At 41.3% G+C, this 14,460-nt stretch overlaps 1 long non-coding RNA gene across 1 annotated transcript in view; it reads right to left on the bottom strand.

Annotated features, from left to right (window-relative positions):
• LOC126202936 (uncharacterized) overlaps positions 1 to 14,235 on the bottom strand; it is a 30,840-nt gene extending 16,605 nt beyond the window's left edge. Inside the window, exon 1 of the long non-coding RNA XR_007540204.1 lies at positions 14,173 to 14,235. This is a non-coding gene — a long non-coding RNA (uncharacterized LOC126202936). The remainder of the gene's footprint in view (positions 1 to 14,172) is intronic.
• Between the last annotated feature and the right edge of the window lie 225 nt (positions 14,236 to 14,460).

The following is a 14,460-nucleotide window of genomic DNA, read 5'->3' as shown; positions in this document are numbered from 1 at the left end:
AGGATTCGAACCTGCGACCGTAGCGGTCGCGCGGTTCCAGACTGTAGCGCCAGAACCGCTCGGCCACCAGCGGCCGGCTGACTGGAACAAACTTTTTAAACTTCTGAAGTTACCACTGAAATATACAGGGAGGTAAAGATTATCTACAACTTGTGCAAAAATAATACTGAGCTATAAGAACCGAAAAACATGGATGTAAGGCAATATTTGAGAAGGGAATGATGCAGAGTTGCAGCATACCAACATGCTATTCAGTCAGTACACGAGGAACCAGTATAGGTAATCAAAAGACAGAAATTGATATAGAGGTCAAGGAGGAGATCTATTAACTTGACCGGCCGGCCGAAGTGGCCGTGCGGTTAAAGGCGCTGCAGTCTGGAACCGCAAGACCGCTACGGTCGCAGGTTCGAATCCTGCCTCGGGCATGGATGTTTGTGATGTCCTTAGGTTAGTTAGGTTTAACTAGTTCTAAGTTCTAGGGGACTAATGACCTCAGCAGTTGAGTCCCATAGTGCTCAGAGCCATTTGAACCATTTTTATTAACTTGACCGTAATGAAAAATAAAATACAGGATAGTAACAGACAGGAAAATGTGTTTAACAAAGAGGGAAACGATTACATAGAATATTAATGTGTTAGTAACTCTTACTAAAAGTGTGTGGAGTGTAGCCTTATATGGGTGCGGTACTTACAAGGGGACATTAGAAGCTCTCGAAATGTGGTGCTACATTATAATGACGAATATTAGATATTTAGATTGATTGGTTAATGAGAACGTCCTGAATTCTGTCAGCGAGGAAAGAAATCTATTGCAGAATTTGACTATAAGGCGGGATAGGTCCATAAAATACGTACGGAGACATCAGTGAATAGTTGAAGGAAATACGTGTGGCCGGCTGGGGTGGCCGAGCGGTTCTAGGCGCTACAGTCTGGAACAGCGCGACCGCTACGGTCGCAGGTTCGAATCCTGCCTCGGGCTTGGGTGTGTGTAATGTCCTTAGATTAGTTAGGTTTAAGTTGTTCTAAGTTCTAGGGGGACTGATGACCTCAGAAGTTAAGTCCCATACTGCTCAGCGCCTACCAGATACGTGTGTGGGATAAACATCTTAGAGGATGTTTCAGACTTGACTGCGAGTCAATAGGTTGATATGGAGGTAGGTTGCCGTAATTATTCACAGGTAAAGTAACTAGCAAGGGCAGCGTGAACAGACGAATTCGGTCTAAGAAGCACAGTAACGAGAACTTTTATTCGGTAGTATGCCTGAGATCTTACCCATTGTATTGGCAAAGTATCCAAAAGGCGTAGGTCTTAACTACAGTTAATTGAATAAAGTTGCCGGTCGAAAAGTTGTTTGATTAGGACAGAACCGTACAGAAAGTTGCTAAAATAAGAGCGAAAATGTTCTGCATTCGACCAGTGTACGCATGCGAAAATGTCAGATGTAAAAGTAAATGAACACGATACGAAGAAACAATTCAGATCACTCATACCGGACCTGACTGGGTGCCTTTTAGTTGCCACGTTGGATACAGCACCGTTTTACTGTACCAATAGCGAGATGGTAGGGTCGAATCCCCGCCTACGCTCTAGTAAAAACCCTAGATATGGTCCGCAATTTACGGAGCGACCTTATACCACCAAAAGTTTTAATCTGGCAGATATGTAGACAACAAACTGCAACTTTTTACAGTGACCTAACAGCTGACAAAAAGATCTACAGCTATGTCGTACAGGATAATGCGAGACCAAACAGTATCAATGAGCATTATGAGGGGTTTTTGACGACAGGATCCCCTGTAGCAGTAATTGCATACAACACTCTTGCTCTCATTTCGTTTTGAGATTTTTGGTGTAGCTAATAAGGAATATAAAGTTTGTATGTCTTGATCCCAATTTCTCACTCTATGAACCATGTCTCATCAAAATAATGGCAGTTTTCAGTATTTCGAGGAAAATTGTTTTGCAAGTTTGAGTACCCAAATAAATGCTGCCGTAATTCATCAGAGAAAAAGAGCACTTCAAGATTAATGTCTACATCATATGTTGTTGTTGTTGTGGTCTTCAGTCCTGAGAACTGGTTTGATGCAGCTCTCCATGCTACTCTATCATGTGCAAGCTTTTTCATCTCCCAGTACCTACTGCAACCTACATCCTTCTGAATCTGCTTAGTGTATTCATCTCTTGGTCTCCCTCTACGATTTTTACCCTCCACGCTGCCCTCCAATACTAAATTAGTGATCCCTTGATGCCTTAGAACATGTCCTACCAACCGATCCCTTCTTCTGGTCAAGTTGTGCCACAAACTTCTCTTCTCCCAATCCTATTCAATACTTCCTCATTAGTTACGTGATCTACCCATCTAATCTTCAGCATTCTTCCGTAGCACCACATTTCGAAAGCTTCTATTCTCTTCTTGTCCAAACTATTTATCGTCCATGTTTCACTTCCATACATGGCTACACTCCATACAAATACTTTCAGAAATGACTTCCTGACACTTAAATCTATACTCGATGTTAACAAATTTCTCTTCTTCAGAAACGCTTTCCTTGCCAAGACAGTCTACATTTTATATCCTCTCTACTTCGACCATCATCAGTTATTTTGCTCCCCAAATAGCAAAACTCCTTTACTACTTTAAGTGTCTCATTTCCTAATCTAATTCCCTCAGCATCACCCGACTTAATTAGACTACATTCCATTATCCTTGTTTTGCTTTTGTTGATGTTCATCTTATATCCTCCTTTCAAGACACTGTCCATTCCATTCAACTGCTCTTCCAAGTCCTTTGCTGTCTCTGACAGAATTACAATGTCATCGGCGAACCTCAATGTTTTTATTTCTTCTCCATGAATTTTAATACCTACTCCGGATTTTTCTTTTGTTTCCTTTACTGCTTGCTCAATATACAGATTTAACAACATCGGGGAGAGGCTACAACCCTGTCTTACTCCCTTCCCAACCACTGCTTCCCTTTCATGTCCCTCGACTCTTATAACTGCCATCTGGTTTCTGTACAAATTGTAAATAGCCTTTCGCTCCCTGCATTTTACCCCTGCCACCTTTAGAATTTGAAGGAGAGTATTCCAGTCAACATTGTCAAAAGCTTTCTCTAAGTCTACAAATGCTAGAAACGTAGGTTTGCTTTTCCTTAATCTTTCTTCTAAGATAAGTCGTAAGGTCAGTATTGCCTCACGTGTTCCAGTGTTTCTACGGAATCCAAACTTATCTTCCCCGAGGTCGGCTTCTACTAGTTTTTCCATTCGTCTGTAAAGAATTCGTGTTAGTATTTTACAGCTGTGACTTATTAAACTGATAGTTCGGTAATTTTCACACCTGTCAACACTTGCTTTCTTTGGGATTGGAATTATTATATTCTTCTTGAAGTCTGAGGGTATTTCGCCCATGTCATACATCTTGCTCACCAGATGGTAGAGTTTTGTGAGGACTGGCTCTCCCAGGGCCGTCAGTAGTTCCAGTGGAATGTTGTCTACATCATATATACACGGCAAATAGCCAGTTGTAATGCTGACACCGAGCAATATTATTTAAACTGATCAATCGATCCATGATAGTTACTTTGTAAGGAATTTGAAGCCATTTTGACTGTTTTTTGCCGCTCGGGATTAGCCGAGCGGTCTCAGACCCTGCAGACATAGACTGTGCGGCTGGTCCTGGCGGAGGTTCGAGTCCTCCCTCGGGCATGGGTGTGTGTGTTTGTCCTTAGGATAATTATGTTAAGTAGTGTGTAAGCTGAGGGACTGATGTCCTTAGCAGTTAATTCCCATAAGATTTCACACACATTTGAACATTTTTTGACTATTTTCCGACCGTGACTGTCTCAAGAAATATGTAAAGGCCTTTTTTTTTTAAATTACCGCTACCGGACACAAACTTTGTCAACTATTGTATCTAAGTATTGTGATGTTTGTTAGTTATGAATTTTAATGTGTATGTGTGGTTAAATGACTACTATGTTTTATTCATAATGACAGATGGTTTCATTTTATTATAACATTTTGGTTGTTTCGCTAGTATGTATTTCATGCCTACGTTACGCGAGACTCTCGCGCATTATACTTGTGCCCTCGCTCGTTAGATGTTCCAAGCTCAAGCTTTATCCGTTTGACACTAGGACACAGGCAAATTTGGTTCTATATTTTTATTTTACATAAGTGTCTTTAATTGGCCTGATACGTTTTATTATTAAGACAGAGTTTGAATTAACACAACCTTTAATAATTTTTGATGCGCTTATGTATGTATTTATGGATTTTAATATACGCGAGTCTTGCACATGCAAGTGCCCTCTCGCGGCGAAACAGTCTGCCTTAGTGCTTTCACACTCGTGTCTCAATAGTTCATAGGCGAAGTAACGGTGTTAAACTGTTCGCTATGATCTTGTGCCCATTACACATGTCGTACAGATGGAGATGATGTTTTAAATTACTGACGACGCCTTTGGCATAATTATTTTATTATTCTCCATGGCATGATGTAATTTTAGTAAGTACTAAAGATTTTGTGCCTGTATTACTTTAGTAATTTCACTGTTACTTAAGCTTTTGTTTCTCACTTTCGTTGATATGGCTTTTCTAATGAATGTGTCTTTCTGTTCAGGAAGTTTTACTTCTGATGAAGGTATATTTATATGTACCGAAACCGTGGTCAAGAATTTTAATAAAAAAATTCTATCCTGCAACTGTTTCTGGCTGTCATCCTTTATTGTGAAGAATTTTAACAGTTGCTGCTGCAGCCATGTTTAAAATCTTGATTTATTAGCGACATGTTTCGAGGGAATACCTCTTCTTCAGGCTACATCGTATTACAAAAACAACTATGTAACATCAGTATGACCTTATTGTAAAGTTGCTTTTGTAATGCTATTTAGCCTGAAGATGAGGTATTCCCTCGAAACATGTCGCTAAATAAATAAGTATACAATAGTTGACAAAGTTTGTGACTGGAAGCGGTAATTTAAGAAAATCTTTACATACTTTGTAAGGACTCAGTTGGAGTTGATGGACAGTTATCTGAGAATATGTTACAGGTACGCCAGGGTTAAATGTCAAATGGTGACAGAGATTTTATTTGAGTCGTTTCCGAGATTGCTCTATGAAGACATATACGGAGGAAATGATTCCCGTTGTATTTCGCATACACATAGATGAGAAGACACAGAAATATCTGACTTGAGATGTCTTTTGGAGTGAAGTAAAGAAAATTAGGTTTTAACATCACGTTGACAACGAGATGCTGGGAAATAATCAGAGCTTCAGGCAACCATAGAAAATACTGAATGATAAATCGTTATAGGTTCAGAAAGCTGGCTACCTCCGGAGATGAGAACAGCCCAAATTACGCAAAGGACGTAACACTGTTCAGAAACAACAGATCAAATGCAGTTGATAGTAGCGTGTCTGCTTCCGTTAAAAGTAATTTATCTTATAGTGAAACTCAAGTAAACAGTTATTATGAGTATGGATGGAAGTTATACTTGACAGCGGGAATAAATAAACAATAGGTTCCATTTACATACCCCCTCGACTTAGAGGATATGGTTGCTTGAAAGGTTCAAAGAAAAATTGAGTCTCATTTCGAATAATAGTTGGTGGTGACTTCAATCTGCCAACGATATGTTGTCGCAAATACGTGTTTGAAGTCAGTGGTGGTATAAAACTTCGTCCTAAATTGTACTAAACGCTGACTTCGAACATATTTTTCAGCAGTTAATTCATGAGGCCAAACGATGTGTAAATGATTGCGCTTACGTGCTTGACCTCTTAACAACAAATATTTCTGAGCAATACGGAACATCATGGCGGATAAGGGATTAGTGACCACAAGCTTGTTGTAGCGAGACTGAATGCCGTAACATCCAAATTCACCAAAACTAAATGCAAAATGTGTGTATTTAAAAAAAGCAGATAAAAATTCGCTTGACGTCTTCCTAAGAGACAGTCCTCGTTAAGTCCAAACTATGTAAGCTTAGACCAGTGGTAGTTTAAATTCAAAAAAATAGTGTCGACAGAATTGAGAGATTCGTATGAAATACGAGTAAATTATAAGAGACATAACGGATCTCCTACGAAACAGGTCAGAAGACTGTTGCAAAAGCAAGGAAAAAATAATGCCAGATTTAAAAGAACACAGAATCTCCAAAATTGGCGCTATTTTGCAAAATCTCTAAATTTAGAGCGGAATTCTATACTAGATGATTTTAATACATAACAGTATCTCGGAAGATGGCAGAAAATCCGAAGAGGTTATCGTCGTATGTAAAGTACACCAATGGCAAGACACAATCAATAAATTTACTGCGCAATAGCAACAGCAATATTACAGATGCCAGCGCCGCTAAAGAGGAGTTACTTAAACATGGTTTTCCGAAATTCCATCACCAAAGAAGGAGAAGTAACTGTTCCAGCTTTCTAATCGTGAACAGCTGCCAACATGAGTAACTTAAAAGTAGATACCTCGGTGTAGCGAGGCAACTTAAATCACATAATAAAGGCAGGTTTTCCGCTCCAGATTGTATCTTCAATAGGTTCCTTTCAGAGAATGAAGATATTACAGCCCCATACCTAGCAGTCTTACAATCGCTCTACGAAAGATTCGTACTTCAGGACTGGAAAGTTGCGCAGGATACACCAATACCTAAGAAAGGAAATAGAAATTATCTGCTCAGTTACAGACCAGTATTACTTACATCAATTTCCTGTAGGATTTTGGAAGCTATCCTGTGTTCGACCATTGCGTAGTACCTCGAAGAAAACAACCTATCGATATATAGTCGGCACGGATTCGGAAAATACTGTTCTTCTGTGTCACAACTAGCTCTTTATTCACACAATGTAATGAGTGATACGGACAGGAGATCTCAAATTGATTTTATATTTCTAAATTTCCAGAAGTATATGGCACCGTTTCCCACAAGCAACCTAAAAATATGCTTGCCCATGGAATATCATCTCAGTTGTGCTATTGGATTCTTGATTTCATGTCAGAACGTTCACATTTCGTAATAACTGACGGAAAGTCAACGAGTAAAAAATACGATATCGGGTGACCCACTCAGAGCTGTTATAGGCTATCTGCTGCTCCTAATCTACAGGGTGAGTCACCTAACATTGCCGCCGGATATATTTCGTAAACCACATCAAATACTGACGAATCGATTCCACCGACCGAACGTGAGGAGAGCGGCTAGTGTAATTGGTTAATACAAACCATAAAAAATGCACGGAAGTATGTTTTTTTTACACAAACCTACGTTTTTTCAAATGGAACCCCGTTAGTTTTGTTAGCACATCTGAACATATAAACAAATACGTAATCAGTGCCGTTTGGTGCATTGTAAAATGTTAATTACATCCGGAGATATTGTAACCTAAAGTTGACGCTTGAGTTGAGCGTTGAGGTACACGTACACACGTGGTTTCCGTTTTCAATTACGGAGTGGAATAGAGTGTGTCCCGACATGTCAGGCTAATAGATGTTCAATGTGGTGGCCATCATTTGCTGCACACAATTGCAATCTCTGGCGTAATGAATGTCGTACACGCCGCAGTACGTCTGGTGTAATGTCGCTGCAGGCTGCCACAATACGTTGTTTCATATCCTCTGGGGTTGTAGGCACATCACGGTACACATTCTCCTTTAACGTACCCCACAGAAAGAAGTCCAGAGGTGTAAGATCAGGAGAACGGACTGGCCAATTTATGCGTCCTCCACGTCATGGTAATGTACATGTGCGTCAGTGAAAAAGACCAATAAAAAGGTTTTAGCGTGTGGACGTAATGTGCTGTTCCAGTCTCTTCCGTATCTAAGGTCCATCACCGTTCCCTTAGGATCCTTACGTAATTCGGTGCTCTCCGATACACACGATCGAACAGCGGAGGAGTGGTTCTCAAGCGTCAACTTTAGGTTACAGTATCTCCGGATGTAATTAACATTTTACAATTCAACAAACGGCACTGATTACGTATTTGTTTATATGTTCAGATGTGCTAACAAAACTAACGTGGTTCCATTTAAAAAAACGTAGGTTTGTGTTAAAAAACATACTTCCGTGCATTTTTTTTATGGTTTGTATTAAACAATTACACTAGCCCCTCTCCTCACGTTCGGTTTGTGGAATCGGTTCGTAAGTATTTGATGTGGTTTACGAAATATATCCAGCGGTAACGTTAGGTGACTCACCCTGTATACAGGGTGTTACAAAAAGGTACGGCCAAACTTTCAGGAAACATTCCTCATACACAAATAAAGAAAAGATGTTATGTGGACATGTGTCCGGAAACGCTTAATTTCCATGTTAGAGCTCATTTTAGTTTCGTCAGTATGTACTGTACTTGCTCGGTTAACGCCATGATTTCATACGCGATGCTCTACCTGTGCTGCTAGAACATGTGCCTTTACAAGTACGACAAACATGTGGTTCATACACGATGGAGCTCCTGCACATTTCAGTCGAAGTGTTCATACGCTACTGAACAACAGATTCGGTGACCGATGGATTGGTAGAGGCGGACCACGCTCTCCTGACCTCAACCCTCTTGACTTTCATTTATGGGGGCATTTGAAAGCTCTTGTCTACGCAGCCCGGGTACCAAATGTAGAGACTCTTCGTGCTTGTACTGTGGACGGCTGTGATACAATACGCCATTCTCCAGGGCTGCATCAGCGCATCAGGGATTCCATGCGACGGAGGGTGGATGCATGTATCCTCGCTAACGGAGGACATTTTGAACATTTCCTGTAACAAAGTGTTTGAAGTCACGCTGGTACGTTCTGTTGCTGTGTGTTTCCATTCCATGATTAATGTGATTTGAAGAGAAGTAATAAAATGAGCTCTAACATGAAAAGCAAGCGTTTCCGGACACATGTCCACATAACATATTTTCTTTCTTTGTGTGTGAGGAGTGCTTCCTGAAAGTTTGGCCGTACCGTTTTGTAACACCCTGTATAAACGATTTCGGAGACAATCTTAGCGGCCCTCTTAGATTGTTTTCAGATAATATTGCCATTTACTGTCTGAGAAAGTATCAGTAAACCAAAACTAAGTGCATAATGATTTAAACAAGAGATCTGTATGGTGCCTAAAGTGGAACTTGACTGTGAAAAACAAAAACAGTAAGTTTATACACACGAGTACTGAAAGGAATCAGTTAAATCTCGGTTACACGGATGAATCACATAAATCTAAAGGCTGTCAATTCAGCTAAATACCTATGAATTGTAATTATAAACAACTTAACTGGAACGATCACAGAGAATATGTTGTGGAGAAGGTGAACCAAAGACTGTTTTTTTATTTGCAGAACACTTAGAAGATGCAACAGCTGTTGTAGAGACTGCCTTAAATACACTTGCACGTATGTCATCTTCTGGAGTACTGCTTTGCGCTGTGGGATCCTTATCAGAGAGAACTGACGAGAAACCTCGAAAAAGTCCGACGAAAAGCAGCTCGTTTTGTATTATCGCAAAACAGGGGAGAGAGTACCATGAATATAACACAGCGTTGGAGTGGCAATCGTTAAAAAAAGGCGTTTTTCGTTGAGATAGGGGTAAATACTTACCGAAGTATAATAAGAGGACTCGGAGCTGGCACGGAAAGATGTAAGAAACCGTTTTTCCCGCGCACTGTTCGAGAGTGAAACGTTAGAGACATAAAATTAAATTTTCATTCAGCAGCGGAGAGTGCGCTGATATGAGACCTATTTGCGGATAAAACTGTGTGCTGCTAGTTTTGTCTTTCACGGGAAAATGCTCTACTGACTCAACTGGCCAAGCACAAATCACGACCCGTCCGCACAGCTGTACTTCCGCCAGAGAGAACTTGGCCGCGAGATGGTAAGGTCCGTAATTCGAGTCTCGGTCGACTACAGAAATACTCCGAAGATGGCGCGAAGAAGTCTTTGTCAAGCAATTGAGTGTGAACTGCAAAGTAAATCATCCAGATGTAGATGTAGGTGATTTTAGGCGGAGCACAATTTCAGTGTGAAGAAGAATGGAGATGGATATCCGCTGTGCTTAGTTTAAAACAATCATCCCGGCATTTAGTTCAGCGATGTACAGTAAAAACGAAAATGCGAACTCTGGGTGCCTGGACGTTGATCTGAGCCTCTATTCTCCGAACTGTGTATCCAGTGCCTCACGAGGGCACCACCTCATTCTGCTGACGTCATCTGCCTTCAACTGAACGGACACGACACTCATACACTTATGAACAAACCAACTGCTGGTACTTCTACAACTATGTGGAAACAAATGAAGTAAACATTCTTGTTACGTATTGCTCTAAAAAGTGTACATCATTTGAGACTGTTGTCGAAAGCAGTTACGCTGCTTTTAGCGAGACTCACCTGCAAGTAGCTACATGATATACTTGAAGTGTGGACTCTAGAGTAAGCACTCTCTACATGCTCGCTTTTCGCTCCACAGTAGAGTTACGTAGGATGTCTCGCTTGCGGGATCAAGACTATACATAAAATAAAGGAGCAAAAGTTGAGTATTCTGAGATACAATGCATTGGTTGGAAGTGAACAGTTAGGGGAAAGAAAATTTTGCTTTCGCTCGATGGCTTAATGGTTGTCGGACTTCAGTTTCTAAAGTTATTTTTTCTGTCATTTACTCATCTTTAGACCTATAACAATGATTTACATACGTAAAAATGTCAAATTGCGTTCTAATTTGGAGACCACTTTAACTGTAGGTTCCCTTATAATTGGGTTGATAAGTCGGAGGAAGGCAAAAATGCATACCGACGCCTGCAGGACAACACATAAGTAAAGCACTCCAGTATATGTTGCAGCTTGCATGTTTATGACAGTCATACCATACCAGAACCAACTGTACAAACTGAATACTTCAGGTATTAATGGAAATGACAATTCTGAACCACGTGTTTATAATTTGCCTGTGTTGATTGAAAAAAATAACACTTCTGCATCGTCACTGGTGTCGCTAATTTCAAAGAGAATACCCAATCGTCTGTGATGTGTCGACTGTAGAGCTGCCACTGTTTATATACTGCACCCACCCTCTGCAAACGACTGTGAAGTACGTGGTAGAGTGTACCCCCTATCGTATCAATTAGTAAGGCTACTTCTCTCTTCATCCGCGTATGGAACGCGACAAGAATCATAACTTTTACGCCTTTGTGTCTGTAGTAAGTAGTCTAATTTTGTCGCCGTAATATATACAGAAGAGTAGTATATTACTAGACTCATCACTTAAAGCTAGTTCTTGGGCCTTGGTAGGTATGTTTCGTCTTCAAGAGTCCACCAGCTGAGTTACTTCAGCATCTCTGTGACACTCTCCCATCAAAGTAACCTGTGACAATTCGTGGTGCCCTTCTCTGTACATGTTCAATATCCCCTTTTTGTCCTGTCTGGTACGTGTCCCGCACACTAGAGCCATCCCCAACACTAGAGCGAAAATTCATGGACAGGTCGCAGAAGTGTTCTGTAACCAATCTGCTTTACAGATTGATTACGTTTTCCTAGTATTTTATGAGTGAACCGAAGTCTCTCACCTGCTTCAGCTACAACTGGTCTTGTGTGATCGTTCGCAGTTCTTATCCCTGCAGATTGTAGCAACCACCGATTTTCTTGAGATGGCCGATTGCAACGGTGAGGTCTTTATATTGTAGTCATAGGGTGTTACGTGTTCTCTTTCTGTTAACACCACAATTTGACATTTTTGTACATTTGATGTAAGCTGGCAACATGTGCACACCTTTGATACCCAGTCAAGATCCGACCTAACACTTGTGCAGCTTTTTAAACAGTACTTCATTCTAGATAACCGCATCTCGTGCGAAAGTTTACGGCTGCTATTAATGGGGTCGGCAAGGTCATTAGTACACAACGTGGAAAGCAGTGGTGGCAGCAAATCTCCCTGGAACACGTGTGTCGATAACTTACTCTCCAAGATAACATGCTGCCCCCTCCCTACCAAGAAATGCTCAACCCGGTCACAAGTTTCGTCTGGTACCGTATGAGATCGTACTTTCGACAGTACTAGTACGAGTGGTACTGACTCAAATGATTTTCGAAAGTCAAGAAAATGTCCTTCAACCTGAATGATTGGATCATGACTTTTAGGATGCCTCTTGATCAAAGTGCGAGTTGGGTTTCACATGATCGATGTCTGAGAAATGCATACCGAATGGTATGGAGAAGATCATTCTGTTCAAGATCAATTAAGTCCTTTTGAGCTCATAATATTTTCTGTGACTCATTACATATATATGATGCAGAAGCATATAGAGCCCGGGAAGGTGAACGAAGCTATACAAAAAAGTTTTTAAACAGACGTCAAGTTAAGGAGAGGGTTTTTTGTTGTTTTTTCTGTGGAAAGAAACTGGAGAGAAGTTGTGTCGTTCAAGCCACTACAGTGCTGAACAAGGCTGTCGACAACTTACTGTTCGCGTAAGAGAATTTGAGGGTCGTGTAGTAGAAAATTAGTCAACACCTCGCAACGTGCGTTTGAAAAGCACACTTAGGAGAATAGAGACTGGAGCAGCAGTTAAACACCTAGAATAAACGTCATGTTGAGGCAGTGAGGTCAGAATACATACCTGTCAATGAAGTATGGTGTAATGCAAGCAAGCACTGAGGCGGGAAATCGCCATTTGGGGCTGTTTTTATCAGATTAGTTTGATAATATGAGGTATAGATTGCATTATGACTATAATAAACTGAATATTCGGTTCCAGTTCTTAGTTCCAAGTGTATTCTACACGTATATGTTCAGTATGTCAATTGGTGAACTATACGGAAAAAAACTTAAATTAGCTACAAGCTACGGCTTGCACACACTTTATACAACACGTAAACGTCATTACAAATATTCGGATTTAGGTTATGACATGTTCGATATGCCTGCCGTCATTGGCGGTGATGTGGCGCAGACGAATAGCGAAATTCTGCGTGACCCGCTGAAGTGTCGGAACACCGATGCCATCGATGACCCAACCCAACCAGCAATGGTATTAGGTTATTGCTGTACACCTTGTACTTAATACAGCCCTACAAAAAGGAGTCGCATGTTTTCAGGTCCGGAGAATATGGCAGCCAATCGAGGGTGATGCCAGTGGCCTCTGGGTACTCCACAGCCAGAACGCGGTCCCCAAAGTATTCGTCCAGGACATGAAACGCTCTCCTGCTTCAGTGGGGTAGAGCTCCGTCTTGCATGAACCACATCCTGTCGAAATCAGTGTCACTTTGGATAAAGGGGAGAAATCATCTTCCTAAACCTTCATGTACCGTTCGGTAGCACTATCGTACCGATTACACCGTGACTGGACACCGCACACCACACAGTTAGCCGTTGAGGGTGAAGAGGCTTCTCAATCGCGGAATGCGGATTCTCAGTCCCCAAAATACGTCAATTTTGCTTATTGACGAATGCACCCAAATGAAAATGGGCTTCGTCGCAAACCAAACCATGCTTGCCCATACTAATTCCCATCATGACCCACGGCCAACCATGCAGTTTGAACGTCCTAACGTAAACCATTTTATTTCATGTAGTTCAATAATTTTCTTCCTGTATACTTCTCAAGCCATTGTACAGCGAAAGGCGGCTTATACTTCGAAACAATATAAGTGATTCTCTGTCCTGTTACGGTTGTGTATTGTGCGTATGTTATCACTCTTCATTCCGGACATTATGTTGCTATTAAAGAGAGATTCCGTTATTACATCAAAAGGAAATATTTCAAAGGTTTTTCTGCATTTTCTCACGGTCATCCAAAGATGATATTTTCTTGTGGACAAGACTACCGCTACCGAGCAACTTAATAGTCTTGTTGGACCTGTCAAATAGATCGTTTATATTACACTTCCTTCGGAAAGTTTCGTTTCTGTTAAACATTCGCCTTCCAGTGTAGCGAAGTAAATGCAGTCAGTCAAAAACTTTTCTACCAGTCGCATATCAATGGATTGCTCAGTGTTAGTTTCGGAAACTTAAGAAGACGGAATCCACCTGCTTCCCCGTTCCCTCTGTTTAGAAGTTCTCGTGAATAAATACAGTTTAGGAACCACAAGCATTTCCATTATTTTGATCATAAAGCCGTGTACCTGCAAAGTGTCGGTATTTCACATGCTCTGTTGCTGTATTAAAGGAGTTCGAGAAGGAGTCCGTGGGCTGCGATACCTTACCTGAACCAAGCAGACGGCTACCAGTAGAAGCACGATCAAGTGGCGCGCCATAGCAGCTGCTGTGGGGCAGGTGAACTGTCAGGAGTGCGGGTTATGGGGTTCTTATAGGCCTTGTAGCCCAACCCCCTCCTGCTGCTGTCGATACCAGCCCCCCCCCCCCCCCCCACAACCGCACGAGTGGTCGACTGTGAAGAGCGGACAAATTGAATGGCTGGCTGGCGACCATTAGAGTGGTAAACTGACGCGCGGAGTTCGAATGTTTATACATCGTTTTTGGTTATAAAATGC

The sequence above is a fragment of the Schistocerca nitens genome, chromosome 9 (genome assembly GCF_023898315.1).
Source record: "Schistocerca nitens isolate TAMUIC-IGC-003100 chromosome 9, iqSchNite1.1, whole genome shotgun sequence".
Taxonomy (NCBI): domain Eukaryota; kingdom Metazoa; phylum Arthropoda; class Insecta; order Orthoptera; family Acrididae; genus Schistocerca; species Schistocerca nitens.
This window is presented reverse-complemented; position numbering and strand designations above follow the sequence as displayed.